Consider the following 26,434-nt stretch of genomic DNA (forward strand, 5'->3'; position numbering starts at 1 on the left):
ACTCACACAGCTCGCCAGGCAGCCAGCCACTGTGTCAGGCAGTGCCGTGGCGTGGCGCTGGCTGCATGCGTGAGTCAGTGTGCAGGGCCAGGGTCGTGTGGGAGGCCCAAGCTGGGGTGTGCTATTTTTTTTTAATGGAATGTTTGTCGCATCAGCATCACGCATGAGTAGGGTGGGGGGGCTTGGGCCAGGCTGGCTGCTGCTGCCTCGCCTGCTAGCAGAAAGGAAACTGACACCTCAGCCGCACTCAGGGCCCGGGCAGGGGTCAGGAGGGCTGTCAGCCTGTCAGTGCAGCATACATTCATCAAAACAAGTTAACAACACACACGTTGTTACCTTGCTTTGATGATTTGATAAATCATTTGTAAATTTGCATGCATGATGCATGATGCAGATGCCAGAGCTCAGGCCTCAGGGCCCCCGCAGTCGTTCCAGCCAAATGGTATGGTGCTCACTCGCCATGGGCCCGGGACGCCCCCGGCTTGCACTGAAATGCTAATGAAAGACATTAGCAGGCCTGCCTGCCTGGCTGCCCCCTCGGCCTCATGCTGCCAGGGTTGGGCCGGGGGCTGGGCCTGGGCCCCGGGGCACAGCACAGAGTCTGGCCTCCCCGGGCGGCACCTTACCATAACAACAACAGTTGCTTTCAACTTTAGGAAGTGCACTTTGTGCAAAGTTGAAAGCAACTGTTATGCTTGGGGGGCTGGGCAGGGCCCTGGGAATTGTCTGTGGCTCAGGCCGCGGCCCAGACTCAGTGTCGCCACTCGCTGCTGACTGTTCATACCACTTGACTAGAGAGAGGATAAGTTGGGCCTCTCCTCCGTCCCTGGGCATGATGATTTTGGCCAGTGACACTGACACCGGCAGCAGCAGGCAGCGCAGCGCCGAGGAGCCAGCCCATGAGACGACGAGTCCACACTCCAGGCAAACAGTCAGCACCTGTCCGTCCCGAGAGGGGAGAGACACTCCAATCCCTCCCCAGAAGCAGCAGTGGAAGACAGAAATAAGGAGACAGTCAGAGAAACAGGGAGAGTTAGAACGAGAGAGAAGAGGGAGACTTTGAATGAAGCGGGGACCGACACGGTGAGAAAGGCAGAGGCACCCCCGGAGGCCACACCACAGCGGCACGCAGTCAGCATATTGCCCGGCCACCTAGAGGTATATTTTAGTATTCAGACAGAACAGAACAGAACAGAACTTCTTTGTAACCATTTAAAGTTCCCTAACAGATGCAGAAACTTTACAAGAGCAGCAACACGTGATTAATACATGTGTGTGTTCACCTTTCTCTTTTAATCCTTGCTGTGGCACGTGGCAGCATTATCAGCAAGATGCTGTCTAATTAAAAAACGTGCATTTGACCAACGGAAGCACTAATGCTTGTTTTCCCGAATGCCACGATGTTTGGACTTTTGGCAGCGATATATGGAATATTTTGCACGGTTCAAAGTGGCACTGCACTGCTGAAAAGTGACTTTGCACTGCCGGCACAAACCCTGATTCGTGGAACTGTGCAAAGTGTATTTTTGCCGTGCAAAGTCATTTTGTACTGCAAAAATGACTATGTGCGGACTTTGGCAAAAATACACTTTGCACAGTTCCATGAATCAGGGCGTGGCCGTGGGCAGTGGAAAATCACTTTGAACCGGGCAAAATATGCCATGAATCGGGCCCTTGGTCTCCCAATAGCACCTGTTGGCTGTGTACCAAGGAAAGGGGCGGAGTGGGTGAAGAAAGGGGAGAGTTTTAACCGCGCGCGCTATGAGCTGTGCCTTTGCTCTGTGTAGCGCTATGTGCGGTGCCTTTGCTCTGTGTAGCGCTATGAGCGGTGCCTTCGCTCTGTGTAGCGCTATGAGCGGTGCCTTGCCTCTGTGTAGCGCTATGAGCAGTGCCTTTGCTCTGTGTAGCACTATGACGTGCCTTTGCTCTGTGTACTCTCACCTCAGTAAACCTCATGCTTGAACTGTCCCACAAATTTCCTGAAAAAAGTGAACCACGGGGGACAGTGTGGATAATTACATGTGCTGAGAATCAAAGCTAGGGGATGTCATGTGACTGTAGGTCCCAGCGTAGCAAGCGAGCCTGTATCAGTATCTCACCCGGGGCTGGGTGCTCTGCCTGCTCCACATACATCACTGCAGTAGGTGCATTAACCCACTGCGCTGTCGCCCTCCCCCATTCCTCTGCGACCAGGAGGCTGGTTATGATGCCTTCCTTCGGCTCATTAGATCCATCTTTGATTGTTTAAACTTACATGCCCTGATTTATGGAATGTTTAGCGCGGTGCAAAGTGACTTTCCACTGCCAACAAACACCCTGATTCACAGAGCGGTGCAAAGTGTATTTTTGAAGCGCAAAGCCAATGTGCACCAGTACAAAGTGACTTTGCACCGCGCAAAAAATTCCATAAAATCAAGCCCACAGCCTGCTCTCACAGGTGAGACATGTGACAGTCTCTTACTGCAGCGCCCGAGTGCCTCCCCGGCTGAGAGTCACGGCAGAGGGCTGCCTTCCTCAGTTTGGGAGGGTCTTAAGCCCTCACAGTGGCTGACTCGACAAGTAGTGGAAGCAATGCCGCGCCCCCCCCACACAGGAAATATTCGGTCAAAGCATTTAAAGCCACGCATGGTCAAGGCGACGTTTGGGGGATGGCACTTAAAGCCCGGTGCTCGCCAAATTAAGTAAAACATGATTTTTCAAGTGCACTTTATTTTAAAACTGCAAACTAGATAGCTCAGCAAGTTATGCCTTCTGTTTTCACTCTGCAGGACAGCTCTCAATGGTAATTCCGCAGTCTCCGCTGACTCAGCCCTCCACCCTTAAGAGGGCGATGAACCGAGTACCATTAAAGTAAGCAAAAGCAACACATCTGTTACAGTGCTATGAAACGGGCAGCATATGGCATGAAGTGCTATATAAAGCGTCATGTGTCAGTTGGTCCTTTTAATGTCAGGGTAACATTGAAGTGCTCCGGAAGCATTCTTCTGTACCTCGCACGCGCACAGCCCATCCCTCGGCCTTTCTTCATGTTATGGCTATTTTCAGCCTTTTTTTAAAAACTCCAGAAGATGGCATGTTCAAAGAGGTGACTTATAAACTCTGCCGAAAACAGTCACTCGCATACCATATATATTTTTTTTTTCTGAAAGCACAGGTCGTTTTTTGTCGCGCTTCGTATGGAAACAATATTCTTCGCTACACCGCATGCCATTGCCCCGAGAAGTGCTGATTTGGGGCACACGCAGCAAAGCCATTACAGGTGTTTTTTGGGTGCGTGTACTTCTTATAGCGATTTTACCCCTTTTTTGGCTACAGTGAAGAGCGCCTCTTCAATGGTCTGTGGTGAGAGTGCACTTTGTATTGCCCCAATCAGATGTAAAAAAATAAAATGAACCGCAACCCCAAAACCACCTTGCGTAAATACACCCTGGCAATACCAGGGTCTCTTTGCATCGTCACCGTGCTGTGACTGTTTTACATCCCCGTCATGCTGGGGCCACTTTACAGGAGACATTTGACATCCAGGTTATACTGGGGCCATGCGATAGCCTGATAAAACTCTGGACATCCCTGCTCACACCGGGGTCATTGTACACTAGATCACTATGAGAAATTGTATACCCGGGTACAATAGGCGCCACTTTATGACGTGGTTATTCCAATGGGCCCATTTTGATAATGATCACCCGGGCGCACGTGTACATCCTGTCACACTCGGGTCATTTTGTAGCCTGTTCATCCTGGGGGCATTTTATATATCGGTCACGCAGGCACCCTGTTGGTCACATTGGGGGCATTTTATAAGCTGGTGGCACGGGAGCCATTGTTTCTCCTGGTCGCACTGGGGCATTTAATAGCCTGGTCACACCTGGGCCATTTTATCTCCAGGGCGCACTGGTCACACCATACTGAGTGACTTCTAATACAGACATAGGCTGAAACGTAGATGCATTGCACACAGGCTTGAAATGCGGCCAAATTTGCACCAGACCTGCAGATGCTCATTTTACTATAGCCGATATGATAGCTCAGTGGGTTGAGCGCTCGCTGCTGCGATGAGTGTGTGATCTACAGGTTGCAGGTTCGAACCATCTCAGCCTTTCATCCTTCCGAGGTCAATAAATGAGTACCAACACAGGTTGGGTGATATTGTATGCATATTTGTTCTATAAAAAAAGAGCTTAAGCGTAAGTGCTATACAATAACATATTATCATTTGGCCTTAGATGTCTGCTTGCATTCACAGTAATTTGACAATGTGGATCTATATACACAGATATTAATGATACATACGGGGATCCATTCTTGTATGAAATGTATATCACATTAGTGAAATCATAACCATATTTTTTGTAGTGTACTTAGAAACAATGCTATTTGATGCTCCTTCCTGTTTTGTCAAGGGGTGAAAGGTCGTGTTCATGCCACCCCTGCGCCTCAGAGCTGTGGACCCTGTCCCAGAACTGTATGCAAAGTTATGTTATTGTATGAGTTGTGTTGTAATGTAACAGACACGTGAATCCTAAGTAGCATTCTCTGGAAAGTCGTGAATTGACACAATTCACCAATCACGGATGATGGCTTGAGGGCCACTTTTGAGGCGCGGGGTGGGCCACTTTTTTGAGGCCCGGGGTGGGCCACTTTTTTTGGGATGTCCGGGCCTATTTTTTGTCCCAGTCCGACCTTGTAGATAGTTATGTTACAGTTTAGCGTCCAACACGATTACATTTGTTTAAGTGAAGTCTGCCACATGGTGTCGCTGTAACATCACAAACGTAGCGGTTTACTGACCACCTCGAATTGTATCCAATCATCTCGAATTGTATCCAACTGTTTCAAATCTGCGCTGCCTAAAATACGTCTTTGTATCGTAATACATTGTTTAGTTTTGTTTTCAAAGATCTTTTTTTTGTTTTGACGACCTTTGTGTTTAATTTCGTGTCATATCTTGCTGAAATACGAAAAATAATATTTCGTAGCTGACCACCTAGTATTCAAATGTATTTTGAATGACTAAGAACATCCAGGCATAATAGATAATCCGCATGATGTTGGTTTTGCAAAGTAGGTCATTTCATTACAAATACCCTGCATCCATTTCTTGTCCTAAAGGGTGGAATACATTATTTTCGCACAAAAGGTGTATATGTAAAGCGTATTGCGGTGAGACATAATTATGTAGGACCAATGCATCTTATTACCCCCACTAACCCAACCCACCCTGTGCTGGCATTGTGCCAACTCAGATCGTGCTCCTTCTACCGGGGCAATCTATTAGCACTCTACATCTATTTATGGGCTAATTGCTTTGAACTATGCCTAAATTCGGACTGTTGTCGTTAGGATCTGGGGGGCGGGGGAGAGAGGAGACACTCACATGATCACTTAACTCTGATTAGGATCCCTGTGAAATCCCTTGGTAAGACTGCACTCTACAGAACATATTTAAGTACTGCGTTTTAGGTCTAAAAGGTGTGCACAGTTGCTTGCATACGTTGCCTACAACATTCTAGAAACGGGAATATTTTCCAGATTTTTATGATTATTCCGCAGAGTGTAAGATGCAAATGCTTTTTGGGGAGGAGGGAAAAATACCCTCTCCCCACACTTTTACTGCCCCTCCTTGCTGACTGGTGCCTGTGGGATGATCCCCTAGTAAAAATCTTCAATTTCCAGCACTGACCCGATACCACCCGTCGCTCTGTTGCCTATAACAAATGCCCCACCCCTCCCCCCGCCCCAAGAACTAAGTAAAGAAATGCTATTCAACCCCACACTGAGGAACCACCAATTCAGAATGACAAGAGCAATACCTCACGTTTCGACCCTTCCTATTTAGGACTTTCCAGATGGGTATAGTTGAGAATAATGAAACTCGGTATTTGGCTAATAAGAAACCATCTCAGTATTGTGACAAGTGTAGACATTGAATGCATGTAAACTGTCAATGTGCAGGAGAACATTACTAATAAATTGGATCGTTATTTGCCATATTTTGTTTTCATAGGCACAAACGTGACGTCAGACCTGTCCCGTCAAAACGCTTTCGACAAATTAAAGGGTTCTAGTATAGGTCTAAGTCCCATGGAGGCCCATCAGCTCCAGCAAAACAAGTGTGATGGCTGGAAGGTTTAATCTCAACCTCTGGCATTGCTCTGGGCAACCCTCCAGGCGCCATCGTCTTAGCCTGCCATGCCATTACGAAAGGGAAAAGACCATATGCAAATCAGGCTTGGTCCAACCCCAAAAGGGGCAGTCCGGCCCGAACTGCTTGTTCACATCCCTTCTGCATGAGACCACAAGCATCCCAAACATGCTTCGGCCTTGTTGGGCCTCATCAGTGAGGAGTTGCTTGGGTCTCTAGGCTCAGCAGGCAAGGGAGCCAAGTCTGGGCATACCCGTCCCACTTAATTCACTGCACTTAATTTTTTTTTATCCATCAGATGGTATGTATCCACTAGCCAGCCTGGAATATGCTAGTGCCAAGCATTTGTAATGGCAAGTTGCACATCTCTTTCTCTGCCTCCCTTCCTCAGCCCTCCTTTTCCTGTGACGTACATTGCATAAATGTGGCGCCCCAAAACCCTCAACCTTTAGGCATGTTTGGCAATGCACATGGAAACGAGTAGAGACTGTGGTTCTGGCAAATAATGTCTTGTAGTTCTTTAAGAAGGGAACACCTTCAGCTCGGCTCACTACCAGGAGATGGCTTGTTCCCTTGATTACTGTTTTTTCTTGGGAAGTGAAGGACCGTAAAGGACAGGTGTAGTGTGGGCCACCTTTTTATTTTCTTTTTTTACTTTCTGTTCTGGGGCTGGGGCTTCTTCTCAGGACCATGTATGATGTTTTCATTTAAACCATTGTATTAAACCTTCCAGCAGCGTGAATGCATGTAATAGGTATTTGCAATGCAACAATTTTATGTTATGTTTAGTGTTTTCTACCACTTCCTCCTACAGCAGCCCACCGTTTTAGAAGCAAACCACTTCCTCCTACAGCAGCCCACCGTTTTAGAAGCAGAGGTGCAGCAATCCTTCCTCCTTGAAGGGGTGGGATACAGCCAGTCCTTAGTGCTGACCCAGCTCCACTCAGAGGTGGGTCTGGGCATCATCTGCCTTAAATTCTTTCTCAGGTGGCAGATAATATGCTAAAAAGAAATGGGTGGACTCTCCGATGACAGTTCTAAGAAAGTCAACTGGACAGTTTTGCACATCCAGGTGGCTACTGTGTCATGGAGTGCTGTGGCCACCAGCTTCACCGAAACAAGCATCACCATACGGTCAAGCTAAGGCTCCTTCCATGGAGCCAGGTCCTGCTGAGGCCCAGCCCAGTTAACATTTGCTCTTCAAATCACCCTTTTCATTACTTATTGGAATTACCCGATTATCACCTATTGATTACAATCTCTGAAAAAAGATTGGGTTGGCTGCAGCGCTATTCTTAAAACTCCTTTCTTTGACTGCAATCACCAGGTTGATTAAGGGAGACTGGTCCCCTCAACCTTTGAAAGGAGCCCTTTGTGTCTCCCGCTTCACCTTGCACATCCTTTTACTTATTCCCTGCTGCCTCATTAGAGAGTCTTGGCTGGCACCTGGACCTGGACCTCATAACACCAGTAGGTGTCTCACCCGCAAGTCCCCGGGGATCTCTCATCCAGGTGGCCAGGGCACGGCCATCGCTTTTGGATCCAGTTCCTGGGGGTGAACCAGTGGGGGAGGATCACCTGGATGTGAGGGGTCTTCTGGGTGTGAGAGTGGGACACTGGACGGTGAGAAGCAGTATCCCTTTCCCTGCAACGCTTTTCCCCATCCTACCAGGTAGAATACTTAGGAACTCAAACCCCTTCCCCCCTTCCCGACACAAACGCTTTCTCACAGACAGCTCACTGTGAAAAAAAACTGACTAGCACTCGAGCCGTACACCTGACATGTCCCAATTCAATGGTCAGGCAGGGTCAGGCAATTACTGATCATTACACACAACTGATTTCCATCACACTTCCCCACATGGATAAAAGGCGGAGCATGAAAGCACACTCTGAGCAAGGCAAAACATGTGAGTAGGCAGCAGTTCCGAGATGGCAGTTTGAATGAGGAGAAAGATGGCAAGACCGGAAAGGGTGGCAAGGAGGGAATTGCCCATGGCCTTTTCAGAGGAAAACCGCTACTTTCACGAGCCCTTGAGAATAAGAAACATAAGACCGGGAATTAAAGCTGAAGAAAGATGCATTGTGTGTCGAAAGGTACCCGGGGCTCTCCCGCATGGAAAGCTGAGGCTGGGAGGAGCGCTTGCCGCTGTGGTACTGTCCGTGGCTCCTACAACAAAGCAGCACCAGTAAAGTCAGCAAAGCCGGTGAATCGGGGAGACTGATAGCAGACAAGTCTGTGTTAGAACCAAGGTTGCAAGTGCCAAAATTGTATGAAGAAATCTGCAAAGAACAGAGTCTGAGGCGTATGTGCTGAGTGACGCAAATATGATAATATCCAAGGAGTGACTGAACCTTTGAAACCAAGACAGGTACCATATCCAAAGTGGTCCGGCACCACCACGTGAGTGCTCATTCGGAGGCCTCTGTTAGGTATCCAACTGAGAGTGTACAATTGTGAAATGTGAAATCGAAGTGTTCTTGCAATGGGTCAAGCTAAACCATGTGCACATTTGAAAGTCTTCGATAGCAAATAGGAACTGTAATTGGTCAGAGCCTCGCTGAGGGAGACTAATTGTGTAAAAGGGATCTTAGCCCAGCTGAGGGGAATCCGGGGTGAACCGTGAGTCAGCCGAGAAAATATATTCTATAAGCATTGGAGAAGAGGATCCAAATGAAAGGTTGTGGTAGAAAAGAGATCTGAGCCTGGCTGGGGTGGATCCAGGGTGAAGAGTGAATCGCCCAACTTGAATATTTGTAAAGGAACTATTTGTTTGTTTTGGTACATCAGGCCCTCTGAATCAAGAGACTGTGATAACTTAAGAGATTTGGGCACAACAGGCCCTGATGTTGGCAATGGAACTGTGTCCTTGTGCCGAAGAAGACCAAGTGTATGCTGTGCTCGAGTGGACCTCCTTGTCCTGTGCTGAAAACGTGGGTAAGGGAGGCCAACTGCCTGAACATCTGAATTTATCATTTTGTGAACACTTCTTTGTTTTTTCATGAACATTTCCCCCACACCACTTGTATTTAGCAGTAAGGATTGGCAATAGATTTCTTTTAGTAGAGGCCCTTTTATTTTGACAAGACTCCACTAGAACTGCATTATTATTATTTGATGGTCTTTTTCTCCCATCTGTAGATTTATGTTTAGATAAGCGTTTATCGCACCCTTGATAAAGTTCAATAAACACCCTTGTACTGTGGTCACTTGTCTGTCTTACTTTGATCCCATGCCTTTCTTTACAGAACCCTTTGGCCCTTCAGGTGTGCGTCTGGTCTGAGTGATCATGACTGAGGTTCCCCCATCAGAGCCCCCTGCTGTGACCTCAATGTCATTTTCATTGTTTCTGGTTTGCCCCATGGTGTAATCATTTACAGCTGATGTCCCACTCAAAGACTGCCCAGCAGGCAGCAATCAATGGAAAATGTCACATCATGGAATGCTCATCTTAGGTGAACCTTTTATGTGAACATTACTTTGATGGGCCATCTGAACTTCAAAACAAATCTAGAGCGTGAAGTTGATGGACTAATTTGTGAAATAAAGGGCAAACTTAACACTTTTAAAAATATACAATGGTGTGTGTTTGATGATTAAATGCCTATTTGCAAAGTAAGATTGTCATAATGGAATAATGGGTCAAAATGACTTCTGCTCTGCTGAATTTTACTTGGAGGTGAAGCAGCTGAACTCCTGCTCAGCCCCACACTTCTGCTAAACCAGGAGTGATCCCAAGCAAAAAGGTGAAATGGGCACAGCCCTGCACGAATACCTCCTTCGCCTCTTCTGGTAACATAGGCTATGGGCAAGCTGTACTCTTAGTACAGTGATACCAAAATAAAAATATGTTCAACTGAAGTTCTGTAAAAAGCAGGATCTTTACTTAAACTAACAAAAATGCACACAACGAATTAAAACACTACTTTCCCAACTCTAAATAAAAACACAGAGAAAGTATACTTTAAATTAAAGGGTCACTGTAGCTTGGTAGAAAGGGGTGCAAAGACCAGGAAGCCAGCAGTATAATATCATAGCTAATAAATATGTTCTTCAAAAGGTATAAACTAGGGTCTTTTAAGGTGGACCAGTGGGTTGGTATCCCTTCAAATATATTTCATTTCTTGTCTTTGGCTTCTAGTTGCTTCCTGACAGTGATTGTGTTTGGTTGGTGAGGTGGCCGACTGGGTCCAAAACGCGATTCAGTCCAAGCATGTGGCATGACAAAGTTTGGAACAGGCTGTTGATGTCTGTCACAAGTGGTTTGGCATGGGAACCAGGGTACAGGGCTGTTCCTTGATGTCTGGGTTGCAGGGAGGCAACATCCATGATCTCGTGGGGCAAGGGTAGTCGGAGAAGATTACCAGAGTGCACCTGAAGGAACTGATACTACCAGTGAGCAGGACCCTGGTTCCAGGGTTCAGGCAGCAGGTAAGACATTGGTCCACCCTGCAGCTGCACTCCAAATATGACCCATGTGTGGTTTGGGTTAAGATATTGCCTCTTGCTTGGAACTCTGTGGTCTTTATCTCTCTGGCAGAAGACTTTGGAACCTGAAGGTGTCTCCCTGATTAGTTCCTGGGGATCTGTCATCTAGGTGGCCAGGACTTGTCCATCGCTATTGGATCAAGTTCCTGGGGCTGGACCAGTGAGGGAGGATCACCTGGATGGGATGTCCTTGGGGAGTGGAATTGGGACACCGACGGGTGAGAAACGGTATCCCTGTCCTTGTAACACCTTTTGCCCACCCTACCAGGTAGGATACCTAGGAGTTCAACCCCCCCTTTTCCGACACAAACCCGTTCTCTCAGAGAGTTCACCGTGAGCAATAACAGACTAACACCAGAGCTGTATACCTGACGTGTCCAAACGCAAGGGTCAGGCAGAGCCAGGCAATTACTGATAATTACAGACACCTGACTTCCATGACACTTCCCCACTCGGATAAAAGGCGGAGCATGAAAGCACACTCTGATCAAGGCAAAATGCATGAGGAAGCAGCAATTCTGAGATGGCAGTTTAAACTGAGGAGAAAGGCGGCAAAGAGAGAGGGTTGCAAGGAGGGAACTACCCTTGACATTTTCAGAGAAGAACCTGTGACTTTTACAAGGCATCGAGGAAAAGAAACATAAGGCCGTGAATTACAGCTGAACAATGGTGCAGTGTGTCTCAAAGGTACACTGGTTCCTCCCGCATTGATAGCCAAGGCGGGGAGAAGTGATTGCCGCCGTAGTACTGTCCTTGGTGCCAACAGCAGTGCCAGTAAACATAGCCGGTGAGTCAGATAGACAGATAGCAGACCGGACTGTGTTACGATCAAGGTGCAAGCGGTAACATTGTATGAAGAAAGATGAGGCCTATGTGATTGAACTTTGTGAAACCGAAGTAGGTACCATAACACAGAGTGGTCCGGCACCACGTGGGAGCTAGCTAATTCAAAGGTCTCTGGTTTGGTATCCAAATGTTTGTGTGAGAATCTTTTTACTGGAAATCGAAGTGGTCCTGCAACAGGTCAAGCTAAATCCTGTGCTCATTCGAAAGTCTTCGATAGCTGAAATGAACTGCGATTGGTCTGAGCCTGGCTGAGAGAAACTAATTGCATAAAAGCAAGTTGAGCCCAGAGGAGGGGGATCCAAGGTGAACCGTGAGTCACCAGAGAAGATATTGCTGTGGCAAATGTGAACCTGACTGAGGGATGCCTACAAACTAAAATTGGTCTGAGCCCGGCTCACAGATGCTAATTGTATTAATAAAAAGGATCTGAGCCCGGCTGAGGTGGATCCAGGTTGAAGAGCGAATCGCCCGACTTGAATATTTGGAAAGGAACATTATCATTGTTTTTGGTACATCAGGCCCTCTGAATCAAGAGACTTTGAACTTAAGAGACTTGGGCATAGAAGGCCCCGATGCTGGTAAAAGGAACTGTGTCCTCGTGCCAAAAAAACCCTAAAGTGTGCTATGCTGGAGTGAATCACCTTGTCCCATGCTGAAAACGTGGGGAATGAAGGGCAATGGCCTGACCATCCTGACTTATTTTGTGAGCACTTTTCTTTTTCATGAACATTCCCCCACACTATTTGTAAATAAGCGGTAAGGATTGGCAATATTTCTTTTTTAATATAGGCACTTTTATTTTGACAAGACTCTACTAGGACTGCATATTATTATTTCAATGGTCATAGCGTTATGCAGCGTTTATATGGAAAATGTATAGTGAAACTCACATATATCGAGTACTTTATAACGAAAACCTGTATACTGAATGTATTTTTGGGTGGGGTAAAGGGTTACATTTTTGAGGGAAATGTTTGGGGTGGGTTTTTAAGGGTGGTAAACAAAGGTTTGGGGGGCAGACCCACCATAAAAAAAGAAAAAGAAAATGCGGTATACAGAGTTTCGTAATAAAATACTCGATATATGTGTGTTTCACAGTAATATTTTCGATATAAAGACATGTAACCGGTTGTAGCTTGCTCCCATCTTAGATTTAGGTTTAGATAGGTGTTTATCACACCCTTTATAAGGTTCAATAAACACCCTTGAACTGTGGTCACTTGTGTGTTTTACTTTGATACCATGCCTTACTTATAACACCCACCTCAGTCAGTTTAAAAGTGCCATGGGGAACATGAGAAATAGACAGCGGAGGACAAGTGCGATTGGAAGAGAAATCCTGGGTGGTGATATTGAAGGGGAACGTTCTCACAGTGTGCATAAAGGCAGAGGGTAGAGTGAGCTAGGACCCAGAGCAGAGATCCCAGTTATGCGGTCCCCCACCTTCTCCCACAGTGTCTGGAGAAAACAAACCAAGTTCTCTGTCGCTCCCTCTAAACAATAGATTTGGCAAGCAAGCCCAGAAGAAATATTAGTTGGATGGAGAGAGAGAGCAGATGACATCGATTTTTTCCAAATTCATATCTTCCTCTAGAACTTACCTTTAGTAACAGATTTTCCTGTAGTTGTACTCGGCATTTTTGTGACAGAATGTAACTGTGACCGTCGAAAACCTAAACTTTATTTTAAGACTATAATGGAGGCCCCCAATTCATAATGCTCCATGCCAAAAAAGTTGCACCCATGTACATTTCCTGTGACCATCTCCTGAGATGCTCAGCGCCCCCCCTGCAGTGGTAGCAGGACAGGTTTAAAGGTTGCATGCACATTTCTAAAAAGCTGGTAGAGCACAAAGTTCCAACAGGCAGACGTTGCTTTTTAATCATCTGCACCTTTAGTTCAAAACATTATAATAATTTACCCTAATAACCTGGTGGCACATTGATGTCAAAATATAAGCAATGTTTGGCAATGACATGGTGATTATTCAGATTGCACAATTATACAGCTACAAGCAGTGAATGTTATATTATTGTCAGCTTGGTAATCTCGATTTGTGCTTGACAGGGTTGAGTGTGCATCTGCCGTCAAGCCTGGGTGTACCCACAATAGCCACGTGGGAGCTAGGCCAGGAAGTTTCTTCTTAGATTCTCCAGAGGAGGGTCGACACCTTTGTCCGGTGCACAACCTCCCCCTCCACCCAGGAGGTTCTTTGGGAACTTGTGCATCAAAGGAAGTACTGACATGTCAATGGCCACCTTCCAACAGGGGGCCGATTACTGGAGACCTTTCAGTGTAGGCATTGAGAGGAAGTACGTGGAACTAGAGTTGCCCAGAAGAGAGGTTCAGACCACAAAACATACTCACCATCTTGGTTTTTGCTAAGGCTTTTAAACTTCTTGCCCTCCTCCCCACTTACTACAGACAATGTACTCTGGGTAGGACATCGACAGGCAAAGGATATTTGATACAGCAGTCAGGATAGGACACAAGTTCTTGTTTCAACTCAAAGTTCAAAGTTCCAAAACATCAGAATTCATTATTGCCCATGATTACGGATTTTACAGTTGGATCTCAGGAGAGGGTCTCCCCGTCTCCAGGTTTTCTGCTTCTGTTCCAGGTAGTATGACTCGCTTCCCCTGGATTTTGTTCAGACTTTATTCTGTCTGGTGTCTATTATGCAACACCAACTGTGATGTCTTTTCAGCACCAGGGGGCATTCCCTTGTTCCCCTAGTCCTTTTCATTCTTCTCACAATGCTGGAGGAAATTACTATTTACCCTGGCTTTTCTCTAGATTCTCGCAACACCACAGGGAATTCCTGTCACGATGCCCGCTCCCGGGGAGCCGGCTCAGGCCCTGCGTCCCCGAGAGCGGACATCAAGTCCCCGGGGAAGGTCCCAGCAACCCCTTATAGGGGCCCTTTGGACAGCGTCCTGGCGCCTATGGCGCCAGGCTCATAGAAAACGTCAGTCCTGGCGCCATAGGCGCCAGGCTCATTATGAAAGTGTTTGGTTGCACTTACCTGATGCAGACCATGCTGCAGAACCCAGGCCTCCTTGAGGCCTGAAAGGAACTACTTTACCTGTGGGACTCATTTACCACCCGGGCGTGGTCGGGGAAGGATACATACCTGATTGGAGGAAGGACACATTCTAGGAACTTCTTCCAAGGCTATTTAAACCACACCCGATCAGCCACACGTGCTTCGCGTTGTTCTGCATCTAGCAGCTGGACGCTCACCGTGTCTGCTCCTGCATCTTGACTTCTGCCACACCTGCCAGCATCCTGAATCACCTGCAAAGGAAGGGAGCAAGAGAACAGAAGAAGGAAAAGGCCTCACCTGCTAAATCTGCATCCCAGAGACATTTCGCCGACAATCCTGAAAAGGAAGACATTTATTTTTAAAAGCACATCGCATCGATCGCTGCAGCGCCGCATTCTACTCACCTTTACAGGGCGCCTCCATGTTCAGCAGCGACCATCCGGATTCGCAGTCGCGCCTCCGCGCCTAGGGAGAAAAAGACAAGAACAAAGGTGAGAGAAAGAAGGGAAAAGGGAAGCTAAAACTCCATGTCAAGACTTACCTGTTGGGTCATTCCCTTTTCATTTCGGGTCCGCGCCGCATCCAGGCATTTTCGGACCCCGGCCCCTAAGGGGAAAAAGACATCAGCGTTAATGAGTGAATGAAAAGACATTACCAAAACACTCATTAAAGACTTACCTGATTTCCACAAGGATTTCACCACTCACCTCGGGTCGGTGCCTGTTCCCTGGCATTCCGTACCCCGGCCCCTGTGGAGAAAAAGACACTAGCATTAGAACATTAATGCATGGACACAAGGGGAACCACTTATAGAAAAACTTACCTGGAAGCCAAGCACGTTTGGTTCTCACCCATCCGAAAATCCAGTGACGTAACTGGATACCAACGCGCCCCTGCATCAGAAGCAGGATGGAGAGCTCGTCCTTCCAGACCCTAAGGTGAGACGCTACGGGGAAGCACAGAAGGGTTTTGAGGAGGGTGAGAGGGGTAAGTGGGAGGCCGATTGCATTACCCCGCAGACAGTTAACCCCCTATTCTCACCTACAGAAGGATACTTCTGTGAGTCAGACAAGCCAGATCTGGGGCCCGGTCCAGTCCGTCTTCCGAACACTGCGCATCACCTTAGACGAGGTCACAGCAGCGCGAACCAGGCCAGCGTCCCCATGGGAGTCAGGTGAGCGTTACAATTCCTCCCTTTCCCTGGTCTTTCTCAGGTTTTTCACAATGCCAGGGGAAATGACTCCCTTTCCCCTAACTTTGGTATACCAGGAGAATGTCTCACTTCTCCTGGAATCTCTATTCCAGGCTTCTATGTGACCAGGGTAAATGACTCCCTTCCCATGGTCTGATCACACAGTTCCACAATACCAGTGGGGGGTGGGGAAATGCCTCCCTCCCCTGGCTTCTTAGATTTGGCGACACAGTTCTGCTCCACCAGGGGGAACGCCTCCCTTCCCCAGGCTTTGTTTACTATGAATATGACTTGGGGTTACTAGTCATAAGCGTGCAGGTGCCACATCCATGGGATTCTCTCCTGTTGATGCTGCAGACCTGGTTCACTATCCTGCCAGGTACTGTGATGAAAAAGATGACCTTGGAGACACTTCTTTATTAGGTGTGGGACCCAGACCCGTCGTTCATGACTTTTCTGCACTTCGGGGTTCCCAGCACACCATCCTGGCTACCTGGATCTAGTCAGGGTTCTTGCTGGTGACCTGCGGTTGTCCGTGGGCTTCTCCTCCCCGCTCTGGCTTCTCATGGTCTTTCCAGGGGCTGCGACTGCCTCGCAGCGTTCCCCTGTTCCTGGGCTGCACGTTTCCAGCTCTCCACTCTCTCCAGCTATCAAAGTCGGCTGGCTGCCCTGGTCTCTGCTCCCTTCCTTGGTCTGACCACGGCAGAGCTGTTGAGGATGCATCTGCCAGCAGCAAAGTGTCTTGGCCTCTGTACTCCCAGCCTTCCTGTTCTTCCAGCTCGTTGCAAATGTCCCAGTTGCTCCAATAAATGTCTGACAGGTTGAATTGTCTTATTTTCCTTTTTATTACCAGTAGCCAAATACCTTGTTTGAGGCAACTAGACTGTTCTGCAGGGCCTTCAGTGTGGCTCTGTACCTCTTCTTTGTCCCAGTACTTAAGGGATACATATCCCTTGAGGAGTTGGCTCTCCTCCTCGTCTCAGTATTTTCTATACTAAGAGTTTGGCATAAACATATAGGAACAAACGAGAGAGTGTTGATGGGAGGGAGTAGGAGGTGCGTTAGGGTTGGATGGGTTATTGTGATTCCATGTTCTCTCCAGGTCGCCACTAATCCCGTAGGGGGTTTCCCTCCCCATAAGATCCACCTGCTGAGTACCACCCCCAAGGGGAATGTAAGGTAGCCGCCTCCCCTCCCCAGCCTCATACGACGGAGCTCCTCCAGGGAAGAAGTGATGACATCTGGGTATTGGTCACATGATATATATCGAAGCTTCAAAAACCTGTACTAGTTGTACCGTGACTCTCACTCCAGAACACAGTGCAGTCTGTGCAGACAAAAAATTTTATTGAAAAATTCCCTTCTCAGCATAGACAGAAAATAGACTATACTGTGAAATGCCTGTGCAATATATATGAAGTTTGTTGCATGTGGGAAGTGACAACCATCTTAACTCAAAGTATACATAGGTGGGAGAAAGGCTTGGGGGCAAGGTAGGGTGAAGAGGGTTATGGAGAAGACCCACTTCATTGTAAGAAAAAAAGTTGAACAACCAAAATGAGGTTGACGGAAATTACCACTGAATAATTTGTGCCAACACAATCGCATAGAGCTGCCTAAGACATACAGACAGCCTTTCGTCTAACGCCTTGATACACTCTCCAGTGACTACTGGTGCCAAGCTGCCTTTGTGCAATGCATTGCTCTACGATATGTGAGGGGTCAGAAATGTGATGATAACTTGGTGAAGGTTTTTCAAAAGATGCCATTTTATTTACTCAAAAAGGTTGGTTAAACGCCTCACTATCCCTACCCTAACGAGCATTTCCCTTCCTAGAATAACCTAAAGGAAACACTCCAACAAAAAGGTTCTGTCCCTCACACTTGAATACACAACAAATCAATAAAGAAATATGACAGTTGAACAACAACACATATACAGTTGACTTCACATTATATTAGCTGTAACGCTCACCTGACTCCCACGGAGACGCTGACCAGGTCTGGACTGCTGCCGCCTCTTCTAAGGTGATGCGCAGAACTCGGAAGACCGACTGGACAGGACCCCCAAATCTCGCTTGTCTGACTCGCAGGAGAATCCTTCTGCAGATGGAGAAAGGGGATTAACTACCTGCGGAGTAGCGCGTCGGCCTTCCACTTCACTCTTTCACTCTCCTCAGACCACCTCCGAAATTCCCCGCTAACTCTCACCTTAAGGTTTGAAAGGACGAGCTCTCCATCCTGCTTCTGGTGCAGGGGTGCGATTATATCCAGTTACTTCACTGGTGTTCGGATTGGTGAGGATCCAAGCTTACGTGACTTTCCTGGCAAGGTGCCGTAGGTATACTGTTGTAAAAGTTCAAGAGTTGGCCTCCTTTTCTATTTGCCTTTATATTCAGTAGTCCGTCTCTTATCCCTTTTATCACAGGTGCTGAGTGAAGATTTCGCGCAGAGGAAACAATTCGCCGAAGGTAAACTCAGGTGAGTTTATGATGGGTGGTTCCTTTAATGTCCTTATATTCACCCACTAATGCGTGTGTCTTTTTTCCCCATAGGGTCCGGGGTACGGTACTGCCGAAGAAGCGGCACCGAACCCGAGATGAGGAAAGATTCTCCCAACAATAATCAGGTAACTCTTATGGCGAAAATCTGGCTTTCCTCAATATGTTCCTTTTGCTCACCTTTTTGTTCTTCTCTTCCCCCTTAGGCGCAGGTATGCAGCGGATCGTGCAGATGGTCGCTAAGGAGCACGGAGATGCCTCGTGAACAGGTGAGTGGAACGCGGCGCTGCAGCGAGAAACGCGATGCGTTTTTAAAATAAATGTCTTCCTTTAGGATCGCCGGCGTAATGACTCCGGACTCCGGGTAGAAGCAGGTAATGTTCTTCTGTTCACCTTTTCCCTTCTCTTCTTTCCTTTCAGGTGTTCCAGGATGGAGGCGGGCGTGGCTGGAGTCAGGATGCAGGAGCAGACACGGTGAGCGTCCAGCTGCTAGGTGCAGAACAACGCGAAGCGTGAGCTGCTGTCTGGGTGTGGCTTAAATAGCCCCCAAAGTAGTTCCAGGTACGTATTCTTCCCCGGCCACGCCCGAGTGGCAAAATAGTCCCACAGGTAAAATAGTCCCTTCAGGCCTCAAAGAGGTCTGGATCTGGCAGCACGGTCTGCATCAGGTAAGTTCACATAAACACTCCCTTTATGAGCCTGGCGCCTATGGCGCCAGGACTGAGGTCCAAAATGAGCCTGGTGCCAAAGGCGCCATGACAGTGTCCAAAGAACCCCTACTAGGGGTTGCTGGCCTTTTCCCCGGGAACATGTCTGCTTCCGGGGACGCTGGTCCTGGACTGGTTCTCCGGGAGTAGGCATCGTGACAATAGCTGCATCTTCTGATAACCTCGGAGAATGCCCCTTCCCCAGATTCAAGCAGACTTTTGATCAACTGTTCAAAAATGACAAGGAAATTCAGTCTCATAGAAAGTTCCACTTCAAATTTCTTGATCCAAGTTGATAAAATAACATTCCAATTTGGATTCCACAGTTGGTTTACAATGGTTTAACACAACTTCCTTTTCACTACTTCTAGTCATAGTCTTGAGACATCTTCTTGTCATCAACAATGTCCATCATTTCAAATAAAAGATCTTCAAATAGTTTCTCGTTGTTCATAAAGAATACTTCAACAATAACGAATACTTCAAATGTCACTGGTTTCAAAATAATTGGCTTTGTCAGGATATTTTGGCACCACTTTTAGGTTCAGTACTACTTCAAAACACTCAAGTGATTCTTCAAAGGCTTTCTTCATGAGTTTCTATCTCACCACAGTACTTGCAACCACATTCACCTGGTTTACTCCCATGCCAGGTTTACAGATTCTACCACTCTTAGTTCTGGTATACTCGCATGCCAGAACAGAAAAAAATGCCACAAAAGTTCCTGGACCTAGTATACTTCTTTGCCAGCCAAGACAACCTACTGCAGCTCGCTGCCCGGTATACTCTCCTGCCCGAACAGGACCAATTGGTACAAAGTTCTACGGCCGGGTCTACTCCCTGGATGTATGTGATTATTTTGAATATGAACATTTCAAAAACAAAAATCCTGCATTCTAAATGTTCGTATTCTAAATAATCACCCCACTACTAAATTGCCATTCTAAAACCTGCTGCCCCCACCCCCTTTTGGTGGCACGCCTTGCTGTGTGCCGCCGTGTCCCTACAGCAGCAGTTCCCTTCGCTTCTGTGGATGGAAACCAGCGCTGCAAGGTCCTTAAACTTTGTTGTTTTGGATTGTTAATGACTCCAATCAAGCATTCCCACTAAGTCAGTGACTTGTCTTGGATTGCTCAAGGGAAGCCCTTATTTATATATTTTTATGACAAGTTATAATCTGGATGATGAACCCTTGTATAATGCCCCACTCTTAGAATCCCCCCTGACCCCACTGAGCCAAGAAGTAGGTTTGTTTTGCAAATTAAAAGATTTATTGGAAAAATTAAACAATAGATATATATCACACTTTATAATAAATTAATATTTGATATCACACTTAGACATATGACAGTGATCAACAGTGGATGATGTTATACTAGCACACTGGTTTAATTACTTAGGAGTAGTATAGAGGATAAGGTAGCTGAGAATGCTTTATATGGTACAAGGAAATGCAGGGCGGAAAAGAAGCAACACAGAAATAAACTTGATATGATTTCAGCAAAAGATAATGTGATCACTTTTTCTTTGACAATTCACTCCCCCCCCCCGCCCCCCTACGCAATGTAAGGAGATGGAATTAACACACACAATCTTCAGGAATACAATCACAGTACAATACGAATTCAGTACCCCCCCCTAGCAAGCTTAGATCACAAGAATGATTTTAAACACAGGCAAAGTACTTTAAATGTGGTAAGCAAAGAGGGGAAAAATAGGCTAAAAATGATTTTAATTCCCTCTAGAAGTTCAGGGTGAGTGATAGCTACTTTAAATTAGTTCAGGGTCACTTTAGCAATGCTCTATGAATGATTGTCAGGTTGCAAACGAATTTCAGCAAAGGAAAGCAAGGACAAATCTTTTTACACGTGGCTGAAATGAAGCAAAATATCAAATCGCGGAAATTTAGTCGCGTGCGTCGAGCGCAATTACGGAGGAAGTATAAGGAGTAGCAAGTCGGTTTAGAGCTTGTTGGAAAGCTTAGAATCTCAGCTTTAAAATAAAAGTTAAATCTCGCTTCCATCACAAATGAGATACGGACAATTTTGTGGAGGTAAATTTTCAGAAATGAAATTTTAAAGTTTCAGAATGACAGATGACAGTTTTGCAGATTTAAAGTCACAGAAGGACACACAATGCTATGGTGTAGTTCTAAATAGGTTAAAATAGTTTGAATTAGATTATTTTACACTAAGAGATTGGTTTTGCACAGTTCTGGCTGAGTACTCACTATATTTTAGACAGGAATGCCACTTCGTCACGGATCGGGTCAGGATTGCCTGCGGTTCTCTCGCCACTGGGTACTGGTTCTGCGCACAGCGATCTGGGTCAGCTCTCAGTGATCTGGTCTGGGTCTCAGCACTGCACAGCGATCTGGTCTCTCTGGATCTCTGGTCTCTCTGGATCTCTGGTCTCTGGAGATTGATGGATTTGAAGTCTGGAGTCTCCCGGCAAAGCGTCCCGCAAGAAAGTGGAAAGTGAATGTCCCTGTCTGGCTTCCAGTGGCTCTTTTTATGTCTTTAGAAAGTGGGAGTGTGCGTAGCATAACTGAACCTGCCCCTCTCAACTTATCATTGGCCCAGTTCTCCTTTCTCCCTTGATTGGGGGAACTGAGTTGTGAGTCAGAGTGATGAGGTAGGTTTATGGTCAGAGGATCCTCCCCTTGTCAAATTGCACACAATCTATTTCTGATCCAAATACATATTTCCCAGATACACAAGTGGTTGACATTACATGTACATATTACAGATTACTTATGGTACATTCTGTTCCAACTCTGATGTTTCTAAGAGCTTGCATTAAAAAATGACAACTTATTTTCGTTTTTAGTTGGTTTACCAATATCGGACGTTTACCAAAAATGGCACACATGTACACCGCCTTTCTACCCATATTCCAGTAACTTTTCATTATTCTAGCGTGAACCCCGTGTCTGCAATCTCCATAATTCATGGGGTTTTGCCTCAGAACATGGTACAGAGTTCTAACACCTCTTAAAATGTGCACAGATAAATCACAAGAATGATGATGTTATTTATTTAATTTTTACAAGTCCGCACTATGAATTATCCATCTTTTTAAAATTATGCTCTGGCCCCGAAGGGTGTGGTTTTCCACAGCACATGGTGGAATTTCTGGTTTGTCCACTTCCCCCAAGCTCAGCTTGCTCACAGATGGAGTGCCCCTCCCTGTTTCCTTCCAAGAGGAAGCCATTTATGACCCCCCCTAATTTAACATTTGCCTGGGCCAAGGACAGTGCTTTTAGTTTCCTGCAGTCCCCAGGTGCCACTCCCCTAATTCAATCAGAGAGGTGTCATCTCCTTTTGGCAGGGGCAGCAGAATGCAGCCAGGCCTGGGAACACAGCTGCTGATCAAGTTTCAACTCCTGTCGGGGGTAGTTGCCGGGCAGAATTCACTCTCTTCAAGCCAGGCTTCAGCCAAATGTCACTTTTGTTCCCAGTTTTTCTTCATCCAAATCAAACGTACAATTTTTACACATGCAGCTAGAACGCTGATTCTAAGTTCAAAACTATGACATTTAACAGTTGCAAAACTATGTGACACTCAACAGTAGGTCACTCATTTATTTTAAACATTTAGATTTTAGTGGCTTTCAGTCCAATTTAACTTAAGCTGCTGACATCCACAGCTCAGCCAGTTTCATTATGAACATTATTTTAGGCTTTCTTTTCCCAGATTTTGTATGCTCACAAGTCTACCTTCTGCCAAATGTCTGCTGGTGTTCATTGAGATTTTTGAATATCTTGCAATGTTTAAAATAGGCATTTTTAGCTTGCATTTCAAAGAAACAAAGGTGATTGCAAAACGCTTTTTGAGCCAACCGGCACTGCTGTTTTTCCTTTGGCACACATTTCACCCATGGCACTCCTGGTCCATCACGCTTGCACTGGTGGGTGGCAGGTTAGACAACCATTTTGGTGTGCGCAAAACTGCGCGGTTCTCCTGGTTCTGGGATAGAATGATGGGCGGCGACAGCTCATCCCCACATCTACCCAGTCTATTGATTCAGTTTTTGTTGTCGCCTAATAATTCAACATGGGTCAAAACCCTTGACAGGATGCGGGCGACAACTCCGCCACCCCCGATTCCATTCTAGCAAACAAGGATGTAGGGGATACCACCACAACCACTGCTTCCCTTGTTTGCTATAATGAAACCAAATGGTTGAAATGTTCTGCATTTTCGGCTGTACGTAATTTAGGAATCCGAACATTTCAACCATTCGGTTTTTTATTTAAAATATTTTTGGTCATTTACCAAACTCCCTTGCCAGGCCATACTAACTTCAGTCGCCTCTGTTAAGAATGATTTCTGCTTCCCAATTGGATTTAAAGGCTTCTTCAAGGGAAACAAAAATCACACTGATGCTGTTCTCTACACCTATGCGTTTGCCCCACGCAAGACAAGCAATCCTTTCCTCCTCCTGAACTTTTTATCTGAAGGGCAGCCTTCCTGCCAATCTTGGTTCACCTCTGTATTATTTACCAAACACTGATAATTCTTCACATCTCTTTGGCTTTGGCAATGGCTGTTAAAACCACCTCTTGGTATAACATCCTTTACACAATGGCAACGTTCTTCACATTTAAAGGCTCAATCTTCTTTTGGCTTGGGCAACACTTGTGGTTTGCATTCTCTTTTAACATGTTACCCCTTTGAGTGTTTGCCTTCTACTGTAACTCAATTTGTTCACATTTCAGTCTTTGGTTTGGAGGTTTAAGTTATCTTGCCACCAATCAACTTGGCATTGTCATACATTTGTAGTCAACTTCTTTTATGTTAGTTTGGTATTCAACATTAACAAGAAGTTCTGGCTATGATCAGCAGGCACCTTCAGAGCGCTCCGTGGTTACAGTTGTGCTGTGAAATCACGGTTTTAGTGTGCGTGTCCGGCTGCCTCATGACTTCAAGCTCCTCTGCTCCGTGGCTTCTACGTGACTCTGCAGTCTCTCTGGTATGGCTTGCCACAGCTTCTGTCTTTCACTTTCCCAGAGTTCAGGTGCTCACCTGCCACCTGCAGATGCTTCACAAGGGGAAGAGTGAAAACAAGGTGCACTTTCTGCTTCACGACCTCTGCAGATGAAATTGTGAGCCCCAGCGACCCTCTCAGGACCGGCATTCACTTTTCTTGCCGCTGTCATCCAGGCGTCTCGGCTCTTGCATTATTTCTTCCTCTGCAGCTTTGTGGTGCAAACAAAACTTCTCAACCCACTACTACTACTGCCCTCCTGCTGCTGCTAATGCAACTGCTTCTTCTTCCACTATCTTGGTCTAATGACCTGCACCTGAGGGGGTCTTTTTATACCTCACAACTACCCTCAGGTGTGGGTCATTAACTTTAATGGGCTGCACTTTGCAACCCTGTGCATCTGCAGCTCTCTTCTTCATACACTAATATATGTATTCTGGGACTTGAAGTCCCCAGCATTAAAATCACTGCACAATGATATTCTCATCAAAGTTCTTTTCTTCCTCCATGTATATTCTTTAAAGGAGTATCACAAGGAATAAAGAATACATCTAGCTTTACAGTATGAGTTTTTTCAGGAATTGTAAATTGGTGGCCTTTAAAGACTTCTCTGTATTATTTTACTGAGACTTAAAGAGTTTCTTGTTTCTAAAAGTGTTGGAAGTTTTGCAAGTGTATTTTCTCACTTCTCACTTCTAATTAATGATCGGTTATGATTGTCATAATATATATGCTGATAATTCACTAAAGCGAATATTAGTTCTCTTTGCCAACATGCCATTACATGTGCCGGCATTAATGATATTCCTTTCCCTGAGGAAGTACCATTTGTCATCCCACAAAGTCCTCCTGCTGCCTCAGGGCCCTTCTCCCAGGTCCTCCTGGCTTACACTGCCACCAGGGGCAGCATCGGGCAGCGTCTGCCTTTCCCTGGTCAACTGAGAGGTAGGGTTTTTAGTGAGGAGTCCGTAGGATACATCACATATACATACCACTGCATAGTTGATTGTAGCTACTGTGCTTGTTGCTCTTATCCCTCAGCTTTGGTTATAATTATATTGGATATGCTCTTTCATAAGAAGTGTGGCAAAAATCCAACTCACACATTTATTTTCATATAGAATGTTAAACACTTTCATAAACATATTCTAGTTTTCTTTCATTTTAGGCGACTGTATTTGCATGCCCTATTTTCATGTGCATTGGCGTGTTAAGTTCTGAAGTTAGAACTGTATGCTTTTGAACCATTTTAATAACAAATTGGAGTTTATACATTTGTATATTTTACAGTCATTTTAGTTTTTAGGGAAGAAAATAACACTGAAGTGGATATCAATATGACTTATGTATCCCAATGAACAATAAACAGGGTGACGTTCTGAAAGCTTTAGACAGAAAATTCCATAAATGTAAAGGGAAAAGTACTTCATGCAGAGCAGTTGAAAAATGACATACTTGCAGCATCATATTGGTAGCTGTTCAAAATGGTACAGATCGGTAAAGACATGCAGCAAAATGCTCCGCATTTGTATTCTCGTGTTCTGTTTTGGTTATGTTTTTTGCCAGTGGGAGTGGGGCAAAAAGTGAGAAGTATGCGCTGGGCGTTTCGCCACTCCATGATGGGGAAACTGATAGTGTTTCACCCTGCATCTGATTGTGATGTAGACGGAGACTTGATTCAGGGATGGATTTCCACATGCTACTTAGAACTGCAGGCGGCATCAATGAAATTATGACCGCCGTGCTACTACATGATGGCTGCCATTACTTTATTTATGGTCCGCTCTGCTGGATTTGGAGAATTTCTTGGCCGGAGCGGTAAAAGGCACTGAACCCCGTCAATCACTTGGTTTCCTGTGCCTTTTACTGCCTCGTCTAGGAAATGATCAACATCCAATGGTCTGCTCCACCAGATTTCCTGGTCAAGTGTTGGTGTGCGCCTAAGATCCAGTGGGTAGTGTTTTGACATCTCTGGGGCTGCCCTGGAAGTGCTGTCTCGCCTCCTAGTATTGGTGAATATGTGTCCTGTTTTAGTGATGCGGAGCATGAAGTAGAAAGAAATTGTGCAACCAGGTTGATGATGATGAATGAAATGTGTGAGAGTAGTTGTGGTCTCTTTTGGGCAGGGAGACCTCAGTTCCAATACCAGCCTTTGCACTAGAACCAAACATTTTGTGTTTTTGGACTAATGATTTAGCTCTCTGTGCTTGACATTTTTAGTATGTGTAATGTAATGCAAAAATAAGTCCCAATTACATCTCCCCACTACCCCCCTCCATTGCATCCTGGTTTCTGTAATCTTGTCTCAATTTCCTTGGCACCATTATCCTGCATATAGCAATTTCTCATACTTCAAGTAGCATACTTTTCCACGTAGATGTCCTGTGTTGCTTATCTGCTCTGTAAAGTCACACATGATTTCCCAAAACTATGTTCGTGCTATATAGAATTGCTACTAAAAATAATTGTTTGATTTTCTGGAAGCATGTTCATATTTTTAAGTGTCATTTGCTTTTGC

At 45.9% G+C, this 26,434-nt stretch overlaps 1 protein-coding gene across 5 annotated transcripts in view; it reads left to right on the top strand.

The window, feature by feature from the left end:
* BBS9 (Bardet-Biedl syndrome 9) overlaps positions 1-26,434 on the top strand; it is a 3,505,410-nt gene that overhangs the window by 615,025 nt on the left and 2,863,951 nt on the right. The gene's annotated exons all lie outside the window — the stretch shown is intronic.

This window comes from Ambystoma mexicanum, chromosome 5p, assembly GCF_040938575.1.
Source record: "Ambystoma mexicanum isolate Mex_15411 chromosome 5p, UKY_AmexF1_1, whole genome shotgun sequence".
Lineage (NCBI taxonomy): Eukaryota > Metazoa > Chordata > Amphibia > Caudata > Ambystomatidae > Ambystoma > Ambystoma mexicanum.